This window comes from Zootoca vivipara, chromosome Z2 (assembly GCF_965207765.1).
Source record: "Zootoca vivipara chromosome Z2, rZooViv2.hap1.1, whole genome shotgun sequence".
Taxonomy (NCBI): Eukaryota; Metazoa; Chordata; class Lepidosauria; order Squamata; family Lacertidae; genus Zootoca; species Zootoca vivipara.
In genome coordinates, this window is record NC_142585.1 from 14,684,213 (window position 1) to 14,701,629 (window position 17,417).

The following is a 17,417-nucleotide window of genomic DNA, read 5'->3' on the forward strand; positions in this document are numbered from 1 at the left end:
TTCAATTGATTGATCATTTGATATGTTGCATTCCTGATTTTTGGGTGCTTATGACAACTTGCAGTTTAGCAAAATCACTGATAGTAGTTAATGTCTTTCTTCTTTTCATTTTTTAAAATAAATTTTGAAATATGGCACACCAGAGGGAGGAACAGCAATATTATTATTTTTGCAGTATATATATATATCCTCACTACTCCCTTACCAACCCCAAACTGGAGTGTATAAGCTATAAGGAGCCCAGGCAAGCTAATCAACTCTTTCCCGTCCCAGATTTACAGCTTTCATTTAATTTTGAACAGACGCTCTTAAGCATTCTCAGCTTTTGGTTGTATCCTTGGAAGGACAGTTGCTCCATTTTGGTAGTTCATTTTGATCATGGAAGCAATATTTATGCATGATCTTGCTAATTCCTCACTCTATTATTGCACTTTAAACAGTCATGACTTCCAACCCTCAACATATTATGGAAACTAGCCTGTCAGTTACAGTTCTCAGAGTAGTTTAACAATCAACCCCTTTTCCCAGGGAACTTGAGGAATTTAAACTCTGTAAGGAGAATAAGGGTCTTTTAAAAACCATCTGGAACTATAGTTTGCAAAGGGTAATTAGACCAGAGGTATAATTCCCAGCACCCTTAACAAACGACAGTTCCCAGGATTCTTTGGGGAAAACCTGTAATGGTTGAAAATTGTATGTTGGTGCTTTAAATCTATGTTGCATGGAGGTCTAGGTGTCCCTGTGTTAGTGCCATTTCTGTTAGCCCAGAGACACCAGATTTGTAGAACCAATCATACTAAAGCCAAAAACAGCTTTTTTTTAAAAAAAAACTGGATAAAAATTGGATCCAGTACTACGAAAGTGGATCCATTTGAATTTGCAAGAAAAGCCACCATGAAAGTCAATCCATTGTATCTTGTGGTGAACGAATCCATAAACAAAATGCATGGTATCAAATACAAAGTCATAATCTCAGTGGAAACATTTAAAAAAAAATTATGACAAGTTAAGAACTAAGAATCCTAGCAGATACGAGAAAGAATTAGATAGTTTGCTATGTGTCTGGTAATAGACGTAAAGCTTAATTTAAGAATCTGTGTTAAATTGGGCCATTCTGCCTGAAACATTTAGCAGAGAAATATACAAAACCAAACAAATGCATTCTGTTTACAGCCTCTATCGATTTGAAATCAGCCTTTGGTCTTGTTTCCCGTGAGAGATTTTGCAACATGTTGAATCAGACAACGAAGAGATGGTTGTTCTTGATTCAAGGTTTATAGAAAACACATCAGTCCAGGTGTGTAATAGCGATGGTGATCATCTTTCAGGAGTGTTTTCCCTTCCCCCACCCTTTGGAGTCAGGCAAGGATATTTATTTGATATTACTTGGTTCATACTTGGCTGATTCTCCTGTAGATTTGCTTTCGAAGGCTTCTCTCCCTCTGAAACTAAACACCATTCAGTTTACTTTTTATTATACATAGATGATGCTGTTGTAAGCTCACCATCAGAGTAAATCCAACAGTGAAGAAAAAACAACAACACAGATCTGATGGTTGCCATCATCACAAAAAGGATTGATTCAAGGCACTGATCTTCATGAATATTTATTGTTGTTGTTTTTTCTTTTATAACATGATGACAATAAAAATACCAAAAAACCCCACAGAACACATGTGTGGACACATAGGTGACTTGTGATTTGATGGTGATTTGAGGAAATTCTATTTTAAAAATAATTAAGAACCATAAGAATGCATACCTCAGATCTATATTCTACATGCTTTAAAATGCTGGATCCATGTTTTTTTAATTTCAAAATTCCCCAGGAAGAGGAACCCCCTCTGAGAATTGTAGTCTGAGAAGAATAAGGGTCTCCCTCACAAATTCCAGCACCCTTAACCAACTACAGTTTCCACAATTCTGTTTTTATATCAAACTGCAGGCTTTTCAGCCTTGCTAATAACTCTCTTCACAGGTCTTGGAATGGCACCCTTTCGTTGTCCACAGCTAAAATTGTCTAAAGAGCCAAAAGTCTCTGCAAATATTCTTAGGGGATGATAATGCTAATAATATGTAATTCTTAATGGTCCCAGAAGAGGAAGAAGTCAGCCGTTGCCAAATCATTCTTCATACAAATGGGCAAACGTGCCTACTCACCTTGACGTTGTTTATTAGCAAATCTAACCAGCAAACATACCCCCTTAGGCATGCATGGTTGGGAAATCTCATGAAATCGGAGTTAATTGCCAGTTAGGGACTGAGATATGCAAACCGTATGATGAGTTTTATTTTGGATTTTGCTGCTGTTGTGCTAACTCCTCCTTGCACCCTAACTGTAAATGTGCATGTTGCATTTCTTTCTTTCTTTCTTTCTTTCTTTCTTTCTTTCTTTCTTTCTTTCACAAATCTGTGAGCTTTCCCAATGATTGTGCTAGCCAACATTTTGCATTGCCTTTACAATTGCCCACAGAATTTTCTGATACAATGGACAAGACTAAAAAGATAAGGAAAAGGAAATGAGAAATTGGTGTGACTGCTTTTACATTCATATTATTTTGAGGGACTTTTGTTTTTCTTGCTGTGAAAGACAACAAAACTTCAACATTTTTCTTTCATGCTTCCCCTTTCACAGTGTACAGAATGTAATAGACAGCACAGGGTCAGTTTTCCTATGACAAGATTGTTCTGGAAATTACAATGCGTTTTGCAACTCTCTTTTTTTTTCAAATGTGCAGGTTGAGCAGGTGGTAAATAAGCACACTTGCAGGCAGTACTGTTTCTTAAAACAACACCAGCAGCCAAAACAGCAGAAGCTAAGATTGCAAAACAGATAAATTAACAGACTACTAAACAGGAGAGCATAGCTCAGAGAAATAATACTGAAGACAAAATGTTACAGGAGATCCAGGGGGATTGCTGAAAGTGACATTTCACTTGAAAGTGGATGGACTTGATACCATTTTTTTCTGGCATTCCCATTTTTTTCTGGCATTCCCACCAGAATATGTAATTCCACCCCGAGTAATGACATATTTTGTATCCCTGATTTATAAATATAATGGGAATATGTTCAGGAATCCCAATTGTGACATAGAATTACCATATATTATTCAGAAAATTAGAGACTTGTCTGTCCAAGGTATTACTGTGGAGCTAACAAACCACACATATTTCACTTCAGATTCATTCACATAAATCATTGAGGATCCTGAGAACAACAACAGCAATCTTGATTTAAAAACAGCCTGCATCACCAATCAGAAACCAGATTCTGTGTAGCTCAACTCAGTAGGGAAGCTTGATAATAAATTCTTTCACATGCAGAGAAATGGGCTCATAGAGTTGACCCCCCAACTTAAATGAATGGACAGGTGTCCTGTGGATGGAGCAGAAGCTCTCCTATGGAGCTAATTGCCAGATCAGGTTGCACAATTTTGTTTCCCAGGGTTGTGAGATGGAGGTGGGTTGTTAGCAGTTTGTGCCAAAAGTCTGTGGAAAGACGCTTTATATTATTTACAATATCCACATCCCAGATCTACTCCACTCCTCTCATAAACACTCCCTGACTCCCACCATCATACCATGCAAATTACAATGGTACCTCTAGTTACAAATTTACTTCGTTCCGGAGGTCCATTCTTAACCTGAAACTGTTTTAACTAGAGGTGTGATTTCGCTAATGGGGCCTCTTGCTGCCACTGTGCTACTGGCACACAATTTCCGTTCTGATCCTGGGGCAAAGTTCTCAACTCAAGGTAACTCTTCCAGGTTAACTTGAGGCATTTGTAACTCAAGGTACCACTGTATTGTTTTCTATGAATTGTAAAACTCTTTCCCAATACATACATACTGTACATACATACATTCTAACCTTGGATAAAATTCTTAAATCTTGGGGGAAATGCAATAAATTATACACTATGTGTGTGTGTGTGTGTGCGCGCGCACACACACACACACACATACAAATGTCTTAGAATTTGAGATGGTCTTTTCAGATAATAATTATAGTTACTGTTGCAAAAGAGCAGAGCAAAATATAATTATGCACAGATGTGAGTGATCCGTTTTGCTCAAGGAAACATATTAAGCTGGTCATGAGTCTGTAACCTCAAAGCAGATGGAGCATATGTCCTATTTAGCTGCTTCTCTGTGCACCTTTTGCCCCAAACACTTACTGGTTGTGCCTGCTAAAATTATCAATGAGGAGCCAGGTCACCAGGAAATGAATTGTGTGCATTTGCCTTCTCTGCTGGAACAGCTAAATTTGTTGTTAGCTTGCTTGTTCAATTTTCCCGAGACAAAACAATTCTCAAGTGTGTTGGACTTCTTTTCAGGATCCTTTGTTCACTAAATGTGTGCTGCATCAGTTTAAAAGCCAAAGTGGTTACACAATATCAGAATTAAAATGGAAACATATCTTTCATGAGATTGTATGTATGGAATGGGGTCATTATATGGAAGAAGCCTCATGTTACATGTTTGTACATGTTTGTTCTGGATATCTAAAAAACATAAGGACTGGCCCCTGCTTCAGACTGTGTGATATTGTGTACCTTGGGGTGCCTTGAATTTTAATCCAAATTTATTTCAAAAAATGTGTAGTCATATTTACAGTCAATAGAAACATTTATACATACATGCAGGCAGTATTAAAAAACTTGTATTAAACAATATTGCATTTTATACTGTCAACACCTGCCTTGCGACCTTATGGTGAAGAGCAGGTAACAACAACAACAACAACAACAACAACAACAACAACAACAACAACAGCCACCCTGTGTGAGAATTAGGTTAGGTGCATCTTTATCTACAGAGACAAATGAAGGATGGTATTGTGGGCAAAAGAGGGACTAAGACAGGAAAAAATTGTTTTAAACCATTCCTCTCATACAATAAGAGTGCATTTAGGTTGTTTTTTTTGTTTTTTTTTTGTTGTTTTTTAAGTGCATCACTTTGTGCCATTGCTTACCTAATGCGGAATTAAGAATGAAACTGCAAAGGAACAAATGAAAGAACCTGCAGCACACTTCTGAATTTCTTCTTTGAAGTTAGGTCACCTTAATCAGGGCCACCTGATAGTTGAGCTAATATATGAGTCACTGCCGGAACCATGAACTAATATATTAGTATATTTTAATGTTATTTAACTTTCATGATACCTTGGATAATATAAAAGGGGGAAGTACTGGTTTGTTCATAGCCACACATTAATTAGGGTGCTTCCAGATGAGGTCTTTATGTCACAAAATGTGCATTCAGATCTAATTCCTGTGTATGATTCGCATGATTTATTTTTTAGACTTAGCTTTTTCATAGGCATCTGGCTATTCCCCAGTCACACCAGTTAGCAATCCTGGGTGGAGTGTTTTCTGTGACCTCTCCTCCACCACTACTCTCCTGCCCTTCACTACATTTCCCCATTCTGAGCATGCATTTCACCTTTATTTCCTCACAAAGAAAATGTTTCCAGACTCTAGTTATCATGTTTCTCTTGTGTTGTTTTTTTTTTGTGTGTGTGTGTGTGTGTGTGTGTGTGTGTGTGTGTGTGCATAGTGGTGGTGGTGGGAAGACAACAACTCAGAGCTTCCAATGTTCTGATAAAGAGCTCTAGAACTCAGTGGGTGGCACTGTGGTCTAAACCACCCAGCCTCTTGGGCTTGCCAATTGGAAGGCTTGCAGTTCGAATCCCTATGATTGGGCGAGCTCCCGTTGCTCTGTCCCAGCTTCTGCCAACCTAGCAATTCGAAACATACCAGTGCAAGTAGATAAATCGGTACCGCTACAGTATGGAGGAAAAGGGCGTTTCCATGCGCTCTGGCACTTGTCACGGTGTTCCATTGCACCAGAATCAGTTTAGTCATGCTGGTCACATGACCAGGAAAGATGCCTGTGGCTGGCTCCCTCAGCCTGAAAGCAGAGATGAGTGCAGCACCTAGTCACCTCTGATTCAACTTTAAAGGACCAGGGATCTTTTACCATTACCATTACCATTACCTTTACCTTTACCTAGAACTAGTAGGGGCTGAGCCCCATTGCAACAGGCAAGAAGGCTAAAAGTAGCTGGAGCAACAGACAATGAGATGCTGAGCCAAGTAAGTCTAGTTTTGTACCCATCCCCATCCTCCTCCCATCTGAGTTCTAAAAAGACAACACTGACACTGTGGTTGAGGAAACTGGCAGGTAGTGTAAGTAAGGAGAAGTAAAGCAGGAGGGGACTAACTAAGGTTGGTTGGTCTATGAATGAATGACGGTATACAAAATGAATGAATGAATGAATAGCTTTAATGGGACAACTTCTACCGCCTAGACCTCTGTATCACCACCACCACCACCATTATTATTCCAGTGCATGTTTGTATTGCAGTTATAGCCTCCAAGCCTCTAAGGTGTTGAGATTCTGAGAAGATAGCTTTTCTGAACTAGGTTTTAAAAATTCCTGTGTGACTTCAACATACAGAAATAGGCAGGGTTGTTGTTGTTGTTTTTTTTTGGGGGGGTTGCCAGAAACAAGACAGCTGTGCTCATAGGACAAGCAACTCAAAGCAACGGGTTGTGGCAATACAGATCACCCCTTGCTACAGTAGTGGTGGTGATGGCAGATGTTGATCAGATTATTATTGCTTAACACATTTTGCTGTGGTAAGAGAAAATGCAGATTCAATTTAAGACAGTGTGAAAAAAATCGAGTGAATGAAGAACACCTGGAAGCACCCTTTGTTCTGAAATGACCAAACAGCAAGGTAGCTGTCAACAACTGACAGTAAATAAAGCATACTGGGCATTCTGTTGGCTATGTTCATTTCCCTGCAAATATGCAGCCTGAGAGCCGCAAAAGATTTACTTGAAAGATCTACATTAATGGGCCATATAAATTGTCTATAGGGCTGTCTGTCTGTCTGTCTGTCTCTGTGTGTGGAGGAAATGTGTGTATATGTGTAGGAAATTGGCCTACTCTTTGTCTCATTCAGCCATGAATATCTAACACATCAATTATGCCTAGAGGGGCATTCCATGCATAAAAAGTAGACGTTATGGAGCTGAAGTCATCTTATATTTAAAGCATGCTAATGTACTTAAGAATCCGTTAGCTTTTCACATTATCCCCATTTTCAGGGGGTTTATGACCAAGCTCTAAAAATTCATTGCAGACTGAATTCTTTCCCTTTATAAATGCAGATAACTGCATGTGTGTGTGTGTGCGCGCGCGCGTGTGCGCGCGTGCGTGCACCCACACCCACACACCCCACATCTTTTATGATCTTTGAAAGGGAGCCAATAGTACAAATACTGTCTCTTATTCCAGCAGTGACAAGAAAATAAAATGTTACACAACCAGAATGGTCCTGATAGTGACATTGCCACCGCTTACCTGGGCCCCAGCTGCACTATGCATTTAATGCAGTATCCTACCCCTCTAAACAGTCATTACTTCCTGCTAAGGATCCTGGGAACTGTAGTTTGTTAAGATGCTGAGAGTTGTTTGGGAGACCCTTATTCCCCTCACTGAGCTACAATATCTGTAGTTTCCAGGAAAGATGAAATGGTTGTTAGCCAACTCTGAGAACTGTAGTTCTATGAGAGCAGCAAGAGTTTCCTAACAACTCTCAGCACCCGTAATAAAACTACAGTTTTCATGGCTGATGGAAGTAATGACTCTTTGATAATTGCAGTTCTGTGAGGGAAATAAGTGTCTCATAACAACTCTAAGCACCCTTATCAAATTTCAATTTGCAAGTTTTTGTGGGGGTAAGCCATGGCTGTTTTAAGTGGTATGATACAACTTTAAACGTATAATGCATATGGGGCCTCAGTACAGATGATCTGACTTAATGGTGACTTCTTTTGCTTTTGTAGCCTGTCCAAAGGGGAACTGATGATGCCTTTTGATTTCCATTTGATCTTTGCTTTTCCTCTGCAGCACAATAAAGGATGATGCCACTTTTAGATGTTGACATTTTAGCTAGGCAAGATGGCTTTTCAGTGTTCTGCAAAAAATGATGAAAGCTTAATGAAAGATATTTTCTCATAATAGTTCCAAATTGGTTCTCTTGTCTGAGCAGAGCTGGCCTGTGGATTGGGTTTGAACTTTTGCCCTGTATCGGTAATCCAAAACTAGTCCCAGTAAATGCAAGAAGCAGCCTAAATGTGAAGATTTGAGCAAATCCAGAGCTGATTTGCTCTGAATGTAGTTCACAAAAGGGAAGGGAGGCATTATTATAAAGAGACAAAGGACTGGAATTCCAAGCTGTAATCCACTGAAAGATAAAAAATCTGAAATTGCCTCCCCCCCCCCCAACCAATAAATAGGAGGATCACAAGTGCAACAGAGCAAAAAAGAAGGAACTGAATTCTGCAGTCTGGGCTAAAGTTTCTCCATTACCCAAATTGGGACCTCAAATAAATTACTGCATTAAGCTCAACGTAACACACCGTGGTGCCTATTTCATGACATTCTAGTAGCTGTGTGGGGATGGAATAGGAGAGCACCCATTAAATAGCTTACCTGGCAGAAAAGTTAAGGGTAATTAATAAACCACTTTACAGTTCAGAGTTCAAGAGTTTTATTGCTTCATCCTGTTCTTCATTATAAATTGCATCGTAAAAAGACAATAGAATCTATTCACACCTTGATGCACACACCTGAATTTCATTAGTGCATATGGAAGTTATGCATATATACATTAAGGACCTAATATTTTTTTTTCACTTGATCTCAAGCACCAAAATCTGCTCTGTAAGGAGTGTGTGTGTGTGTGTTTGTTGCACATATATGCGGGGTGGGGTGGGGAATTAAAGCAGTTATGAAATGGAGGGATTTTCTGCATAAGATTGAATCTGGATGATTGAGAGAGCTTGAAAGTTGACCTCACCATTAAGCTGTGGCAGAGTTTCTCTTCTCCACGACACCTTCCAACTCCAAACTCTATCTGCTACCTAATACAGACCTATTTCTTTAATGAACATCTTCAAAAAATATAGTTTGCTTGTTTGGGAAGAACTGAAAAAAAGTGATAGCTAGAAATTTAAATCAAAACAAAGTATGTAAAGTATATACATTTAGGAAATGCAGTAATACCCTGTTGCCTGTTTACCAAAAATGGTTAGGGTAGATAAAGCATTCGGCATTGCCAGTGGAGCACAATTGTATAGAAGGGTAAGCAAAGTTTGCTTCCTTGGACATACTGCAAAAAGCAGCATGAAAAATAGGAAATACAGCAGGGCACACATACTCACACGGATATATATCTGCTGTAAGATAGGAAAATTATGGTAGATTGTTGATTTATAAATAAATAAATTTAAAGAAAGAATAAAATAAAAATGGTATAAAAACTTTGATAAAATAAAGTCCCACTGAAATCAGCTGAGTTTTTTTTTCTTTAGTAAACATAGTAAATAAAGATCAGGCAGCAAAGTTGGATGGAATTTGTAATGTGACCGATCAAATTATCTCTCTGGGATTTTTAGCTGTTGCTTTAATGTCTTTGGTGTTCAAATGAAAAGTATCTATTCTGAACCAGCCTGTTTTATTCATCTCTGTGTATCATCATCTAAGGACATCAGCATGTTGTTTACCGTATTAGACTCTGATTGCCCTCATTTTACTCTAAGCCTCTTAGTTCATTCCCATTAGTAGATGTCAATCTATTTTTACTCAACATCGTCAATGTGACTACATAGCAGCTTTGGCAAAATACAGCAAATTATGCTCCAAATCATTTAGGAAATGTCTGTATTTCATTGAAATGAAGGGGGGGCAGTGCAGTTTCAGTGCAGCTGTAAAATTTCAATGGCTGTCAAAATGTACTTTTCTTTCTTAGACTTAAGCTCTTACATTCTACTGTGCAGTCTTGCTTATATGTATGGATTTTATTATATTTGCAATTTATTACATTTGGAAGTTCAATCCTGTGTACATAGGAGGTGATCCTCTATCCACTGCACCTTATTGCCTTTAATAATAGATTAACTGTGAGCAGCTATGACAGTAAGATTGTCTAGTCCCCTGGCCCATTACAAGCATAACAGTTGATGTTGTTGTTGTTGTTGTTGCTGCTGCTACTGCTACTGCTGCTGCTCACAGTAAACCATGCCCTTGTACCTTGAATATGACTTGTCATGAAGCTGGCTGTGGAGAAGCACCACAGCTCCTGGCCCCATTTACACTGTCAACATCCCTGCTTGACTCTATGCATTCCATGGAAGGCCTGTGCATGTATAGCTTTATGTACACAGTTTCCATCCTGCAACTGGTTAGGAACCCCTGGGAATCATGCAGCCCTCCTGATCATGCAGATAATCTATGCACACACAGCTGTTCATGTTTAAATTCACTGCTTGGAACTTCCATGTAGGACCATACAAAGCTGCCTTTTATTAAGTCAGACAACTAGTCCATCTTGCTCAATATTGTCTACAGCACTTGGCAGTGTCTCTCCAGGATTTGAAGCTGGAACCTCTACCAGTCTTACCTGGAGATGCCGTGGATTTAACCTGGGACCTTCAGCATGCAAAGCACATGCTCTATTACTGAGCAGTGGCTCCCAGTAGAGCTGCTGGGAGGTATGCATTGAGAGCTTGGTCAATCAGAGACATTTTGTTGCCTAAGGCAAAATTGAAGATAATGTCCTCCCATTTTAGAGTACAGTAGCCCATTACAGTGCCAGTTGAATCTTTAACACTGGCAATGGGGTGGTATCTGCCTTAGGGTAACTGGGCAGTTTAGGAGGAACAAAGGGATCATACATACCGGTAGGACAGCAAAACTTTGTCGTTCAGTGCCTCATCCCAGCACCCTGCCACCCAGCACCTGCTACTTCATATGCCTGCCTCATTCTGCCAAGTGGTGTGACTTTGCTTCCCTATCATGCATTCAATGAATGCATGAAGCACTTTTGAATATGGCCTGTAAAGTATATACCGGTAGGAATCTGAGAATTCTTTGCAGGTAAACCTTCACTCGGCCTTAGCATATCAACAGCCACTTATGAATCAAGAGACTGTATTTAAAAATGATTGATTGAATTAGCAAGCCGGGAGTTTTTTATTTAGACCAGCATTCTTAGTAAATGGTTTGTTTAACGTGGCAGTGTTAATATGAGAATATTGCTGCATTTCCTAAGGATATATTTTGTTGCCTGGTAATACACAGTGGAGAAATTAATTTAATGTTCAGCAAACATAGGCAAAGGAGTGATTTATTCAAATTCAGCATTTTTTTTTTTTGAATCAGGGTTTTACTCTCTCTTTTCCCATTGCTAGACAAAACAATGTACTGTTATGAGTTTTGGGGAAAGTAGGCTGTAGTTTAGTGGAAAGTAGGATCCTTCTAACCCCTGGATCCAGCAAGTGTTAAAATATAAGTCAGGCTAGCTTCCTGGTGGTGATTGTCTGGGTGATGGACCATTAAGAGAACAAAGGAAATTGAGTTCTGTGTGATATGGCAAATCAGAAATAGTTAGAAAGACAAATCCTGAGTTTAGAGTTGAGTTGCAGTGAAGTGGGCCAGAAGCAAAGTAGCAAGCAGAGAAAGAGAGCCATGCCAGATCTCTGCTTGAATCCAAGGCTGCGGCTGTGGGAGAAGCAAGATCCTTGTGGGTGTTATTGCTGTGAGCCCCTCCATCATAGGCTCAGGTTGTATGTATGTGTAAATAAACTGTATATCATAAAGACACTACAGTCTCCGCTGTGCCTCATTTCCAAAAAAGAAACATGAACACTGGTAAGCGCCTCGGACCCCTGGAATCTCAAACCACTTAGAGGTTGGGGTGGCATGCTACAGTTTTTTTTAATTACTCTGACTAATGAAATGGACTTTGAAAAAGACAAATCACTTGTCACGGGGACTTTACATGACCTCTCTCTCTCTCTTTTTAAAGTATCTGCAGCTAGATTAGTGATTGCAAAAACTGGAAAACACAAATATTTTTAAAGCCTGGCTTTCACATGTATGGGACATCGTGTTTATAGACAGATGAACCATTTTACAAAAGGAATATCTATCTTGGGTGTGTGTGGGGAGGGGAGGCTCATACCTTCTATAGGACATGGTATCCTTCTATTGATTTTGTTAAGACAATTAAGCATGGTTTTCACCCTCCATCGACTCTTGGAACCTTATGGAGAGCTACTTTCATTTGATTGTCTTTCTTCGAATGTCTAAAACTACATCAGCTGCTATATTTTTCTCCCTTTTCTATACATCTACTAAGCTCTGTTTTCCTTGTATGGGTATGTTTTATTACTTGGAATTAAAAATCAAGTAAAAAAATCAATTTCAAAAGCTGTGAGCCAAAAGAACAATGAATACTTTCCCCTTTTTGCATGGGTTGTCCAGAAGGGATTTATGGTTCTGCCTTTTGCTTTCTGTTTTGATTTTTTAAAGAGTTTGTGGTCGTCACAAAACACCCCCCTTTCAAGATAAATAACAAATGGATAACATTTTCTGCATATTTATATAATGCATATGAAAGTGATGGATATTTTTACAGGGGTAACTGCTTTCCTTCCTTTTGAGAAATTGTTTCACTTATTTCTCATCTTCAGGCACAGAGGGCCATTGCTCATGCCACCAAAATGGCACCACTCACATAGATGAAACTCCCAAGGATTGCAGAAGTAGTGGTCAGTTCTCCTCATTTTCACATCAGTTTGCAATTTTTTATTATTAAAAAAGGCCCTGGTGAAAATTCATCAGCATTTAGTGCAAAATTCTCCTAAAATCCACATGTTAATGTTCACCAATATAGAATTTTTATGCACACTTCACCCCAGTATATGCATTTTGTGTGCACATTGTTTGACTGAGGAACTGCACTGACTTTTTTTATTTGCTTTGGGGCTGGATTCAAAGTGCTGGCTGGCTTTAGCCTTAAAAGCCCTGATGTTTTGTGGACCATGTTATCTTATGGAACACTTGCTCCCACGAAGACGTGCTGGGGAATTATGTCAGAGGTCTTGTTATGATCACTGTCATGTCAGGGGATTTGGAGGGTTAACACAATAGGCAGGGACTTTTTCTATGTTGGTGGTATGAGTCTTCTTCCCCAACCATACTTTTTCAGGCTTTGGCTCTCTCAGTCTAAGTTGGTTTTTTCCTGGACCCTTCCTGGAGGTTTCCTGAAGCCCTTAACCTGGGCTTTTTTTCAGGGAGAACTCACAGGAACTCAGTTCTGGCACCTCTCAGGTGGGTTCCATTGCCATTCAAAGAGAACAAGGTGTTCATGGTGAGTTCTGGCACCCGCTTTTCTAGAAAAATAGCACTGGACTTAACAGCTCTCTATAGAGGTATTTAATGCTCATTTTACTCACTCAGCCCTTGATGTAGAATTCACTAGCTCAGGGACTGGCAAACTGTGGTCCGCAGACCAGCTGTGGTCCATGGCATGTTTCTGAAGGATGGCAGAAGCAGCATCTATGAATGACTGGCTCAGCACTTTAGATGCTCACATTGATATTTAATTGCATATTTATTGCCTCTATTACTTCTTATATTGTACTTTTTTATTGTTGTGACTTATATTGCATTCTTTGGAATTCAAACTGTAAAACCATTTTAGAAAAAGAAGAACCAATAAAAATCACACAGCCTCAAGCACAGCCCATACTGATTGCTAAAAACAGGCAGAAAACCCATCAAATGGCTGTGAAGATCCTCAGCAATGTTGAAGTTGTCCAGCAGGGGGAAAGGTCACTCCCACTGGTTTATAGAATCATAGATTTGTAGAGTTGGAAGGGACCACGAGGATCATCTAGTCCAACCCCCTGCAATGCAGTAATATTTTGCCAAATGTGGGGCTTGAACCTACAACCCTGAGATTAAGAGTCTCATTTACTGCTGTAGTCCCTACGCTAGCTGATGTTCATGGACAACAAAGGTGTCCAACTGCAAACAGCAAGGAGCCTTTTGCACTCACAGAGGCTCTCTCTATGATGTAGAACTCCAACTCACACAGGCACCCCACTCCAGATGGCTGCCCTCCAACTTGTGGGAAGAGATGTTCATATGGGGGTGGGGGAGATCTAGTGCCCTAATTTCTACTCTCCCCTCTTGCATATTAATTTAATCCAGAATATGAATGCTTGAATAGGGTTTCACAGAGCTCAGCATCAAATACTGAGAGGCATATCATTCTTTGCTATCGTGATTAACAGCTGATGACAGACCAATCCATCCAATGAATTTGTCTAATCATGTGAAAAGGGCCATCTAATATCCCAGCTTCTGCTTGCAGTTGACGTGCCAACACACTCCCCCCCCCCGCCCTACACTGAGTAGTATGAACATTACCCACATCTGGGCCTACTGCAGCATTTTTAAAAATTTGGTCATTGGCTTTTATTTGAATTTTGTATGGCTTGGGAGGGAGAAAAAAATTGAAAGGTAAGCATCCTCTAAAACATTAGTTCCATATTCATAAAGGGGGGAAAATGAGTTGTGCATTCAAATTACTGAATGTTTCTTTTTATAAATACGAGTGGCTCCTTAATTATGAACTATTATTGTAATAAATGTTCCAATCAGCTCAACATTTGATTTCAGCCCACTAAATGAAACCCTTTATACAGGAGCCAAATGGATATAGGACTTAGGCTGTGCTATTCATTTATATTCTGGGGGTGGGGTGGGGGAGTTCTACTGTGACCAAAAAAAAAAAAGAAAAAAGGACAACAAAGAGCAACATTTAGGTTGCCAATCCTCAATAAATTTTCTTTGCATCCCCACAAAGACATTCTGGGCTTTTCATGAGGTAGGAACATTGTTTCCAGAAATAATGTTAAGATAAACAACTGATCCAAATATTCTAATAGAGCAGAATAATAGCATGATGGGGGCGGGGGGAGGGGGAGAGAGACTTACTTTTGTCTGTCTCTTCCAGCATCCAGCTTAAATATTGTCTGTTAGAATTAAAAATAATATTAATAAAAATAATTAAAATTATGCACCACACACAATAACATTTGTATATTAGGCACGTATGTTATACACCAAGATTTATATTTGAAGGGGGAATACACTTTGATTGATTGCTTGGAATATTTATGACATGTATCCATAAGAACAGCATAATAGCCCTGCTGGATCAGAATCCATGGTCTATACAGAGAACAACCAAATGGTTCCAGAAGTCCACACTAGGGCCCTGCACTTTAAGACATATGTGTTATCATTTCACTTGGGATCAAAGATTCTTCTGATTCTTCTGCTTTGTAGGCATATTCTCTGATATGTCCATGGTGAGTGTGGAAGATTGGAGGAAGGGAGAGTCAACCAAATAGATATGCCAACACACAACCACCATGTAGTCTGAAATGGAATAGTCTAGGTCTAGGGAAAATATTTACCACCTGCTTCTGCTATACAACTAGCTAGGGTTGCCATATTTCAAGAAGTAACATCCGGACACAAAAAGTTGTTGAGTTGTTGAGCTTTTTTAAAGGATAGTTGTTGAGCTTCTTTTGGGAAAGTTTTTTTTTAAAAAAAAACAAAAACCCACAACCCCAGACTTTTGGCTGATATCCCGAAATTCCCCCCAGACATTTATTCTGTCATTGGAATCCCATACATGTTCAGAGAAATCTGGACTTATGACAACCCTACTTTAGACTGGATAGTTTTACAGAGAAAAAACAATCAAAGCTCAGTGCTCATAGTGGACAAGTGACCAGAGTAGAGCTGAGCTCTGCATTTTTTTTATGATTGTTCCTTGTAGCTACAGTTATTTATAAGGTATCATTTGGCTAAATTTGGAAGTCCTGGTGTGGGGCCTGTGGATTTAATTAAGCCTATTCTCTTTCTCTTTACCTGGACATTTGATGATTAAGGAATTTTTTTGTGGGGAGCACCTCTATACTGTTCTGTTTTTGTTTGTAACTGTATTACTTATTTTTATACAGTGGGACCTCGACTTACGAATTTAATCCATTCCGAATGCACACTCGTAGGTCGAAAACTTCGTAAGTCGAGTTTTCCATAGGAAAAGCGGTTTCCCATAGGAATACATTGGAAACAGAAAAATTCGGAAGTCGAGGAAACCACATCTAAAAACTCGTAAGCCGGGGAAACTAGCCACGAATGGGTTTTCTGTTTGGATGTCGGAATTTTTCTGCTCGTAACTCGAAAACGTCGGATGTCAAGGAGCTCGTAAGTTGGGGTCCTACTGTAATTGTCTGATTATAATATTGCAATCCACTTTGGGATCTTATCATGATCAGCAGTTATGAAATCTTAGAAATAATAAACAATAATAAATAAACAAATGGATATTCACCCTTAATTGAAATTCTATACAGGCTGAACTTTTGTTTGCTTTATTTTTATTCACACTTGGTTATAGAAATACTGTGTTTCTTCCTGAAGAAGACTTCTCAAAATCCTGGTCCATGATATGTTGAATAATAAAACCAAGAGATGAGCTTTCATTAATACACATGCATGAATTAGAAAAAAAGTTTGAAGAATTTCATCCTTGCAAACCCTGATACAAATTGACTTGATCTGGATGTTGCAATGGAGTTCTCTGTTCAAAATATGAACCAACATTTACTTTAAAAGACCTATTTTGAAATTGTGTGTGTTAAAGAAAATGCATTTAAATGCAACTTTTCATTTTTAAAAACAACAACAACAGCTGATTAATGCAGAAATAGGATTGAATATATTTATGAGTGAACACATGCAAAAGTGACACGGACCAGAAATTGATTGATCTGGCAATCCCTATGTATGAATCTCTTTCTCTTTTAAACACACACATATACATCCTTCTGAGATGTTAAGAAAAACCAAATAAAGCCTCTCTGGGGCATTCAATAAAGCCAAGTAAGAAAATGAGGGAATATCAACCTGAATATAATGATAATACAAAACAGTGATAAAAAGAGAACTGCCAAATCAATCTGATACTCACCGCTCCAAACATCCAAATTGTGCTTGTGGGGAAGGCAGTAACAAAAGGTGGTGATCAAACTCTAATCTCACATAATATATACCTAGGCTGGATGTCGTGGAATGCTCCTATTAACTGGCGCGAGAAAGGTGGTATTGTTTGCAGGCTCTTCAGGTAATTGGGGGAGATGGCTTCTCCCTGGTTTACAGGTATTTCAGCCTAATAGGAATGTGGGGACATGGCAATAAAAATCACAGCTTTCCATAAAGAAACTGCTACAGTTTCTGCTGGAAACTCATTGTCTCCCCCAAAATAAAAGAGCAGACACTTGGCAAAGAAATATCAGCATATTTAAAAGTATTGCAATCCACCCCTAGAGGGCTACTTGGAGTCTAAAAGACGAAGGAGAGAGAGAGAGAGAGAGGTCTATACACAAAGGCTTGGCTAACTATCTCAAATTATTAAGAGAAAGGAGGCTCTGCAGCTCTCAGCAATGTCCACCTCTTCCCTGAGTTCACC

The 17,417-nt window shown here is 39.1% G+C and overlaps 1 long non-coding RNA gene across 1 annotated transcript; it reads right to left on the reverse strand.

Moving 5' to 3' along the window:
• Positions 1-7,619: 7,619 nt before the first annotated feature.
• LOC148686568 (uncharacterized) lies at positions 7,620-17,191 on the reverse strand. The gene is made up of 3 exons (XR_015948652.1): positions 16,920-17,191; positions 14,870-14,907; positions 7,620-7,994 (listed from the first exon to the last, which is right to left on the reverse strand). It is a non-coding gene; the product is annotated as an uncharacterized LOC148686568 (long non-coding RNA).
• Between the last annotated feature and the right edge of the window lie 226 nt (positions 17,192-17,417).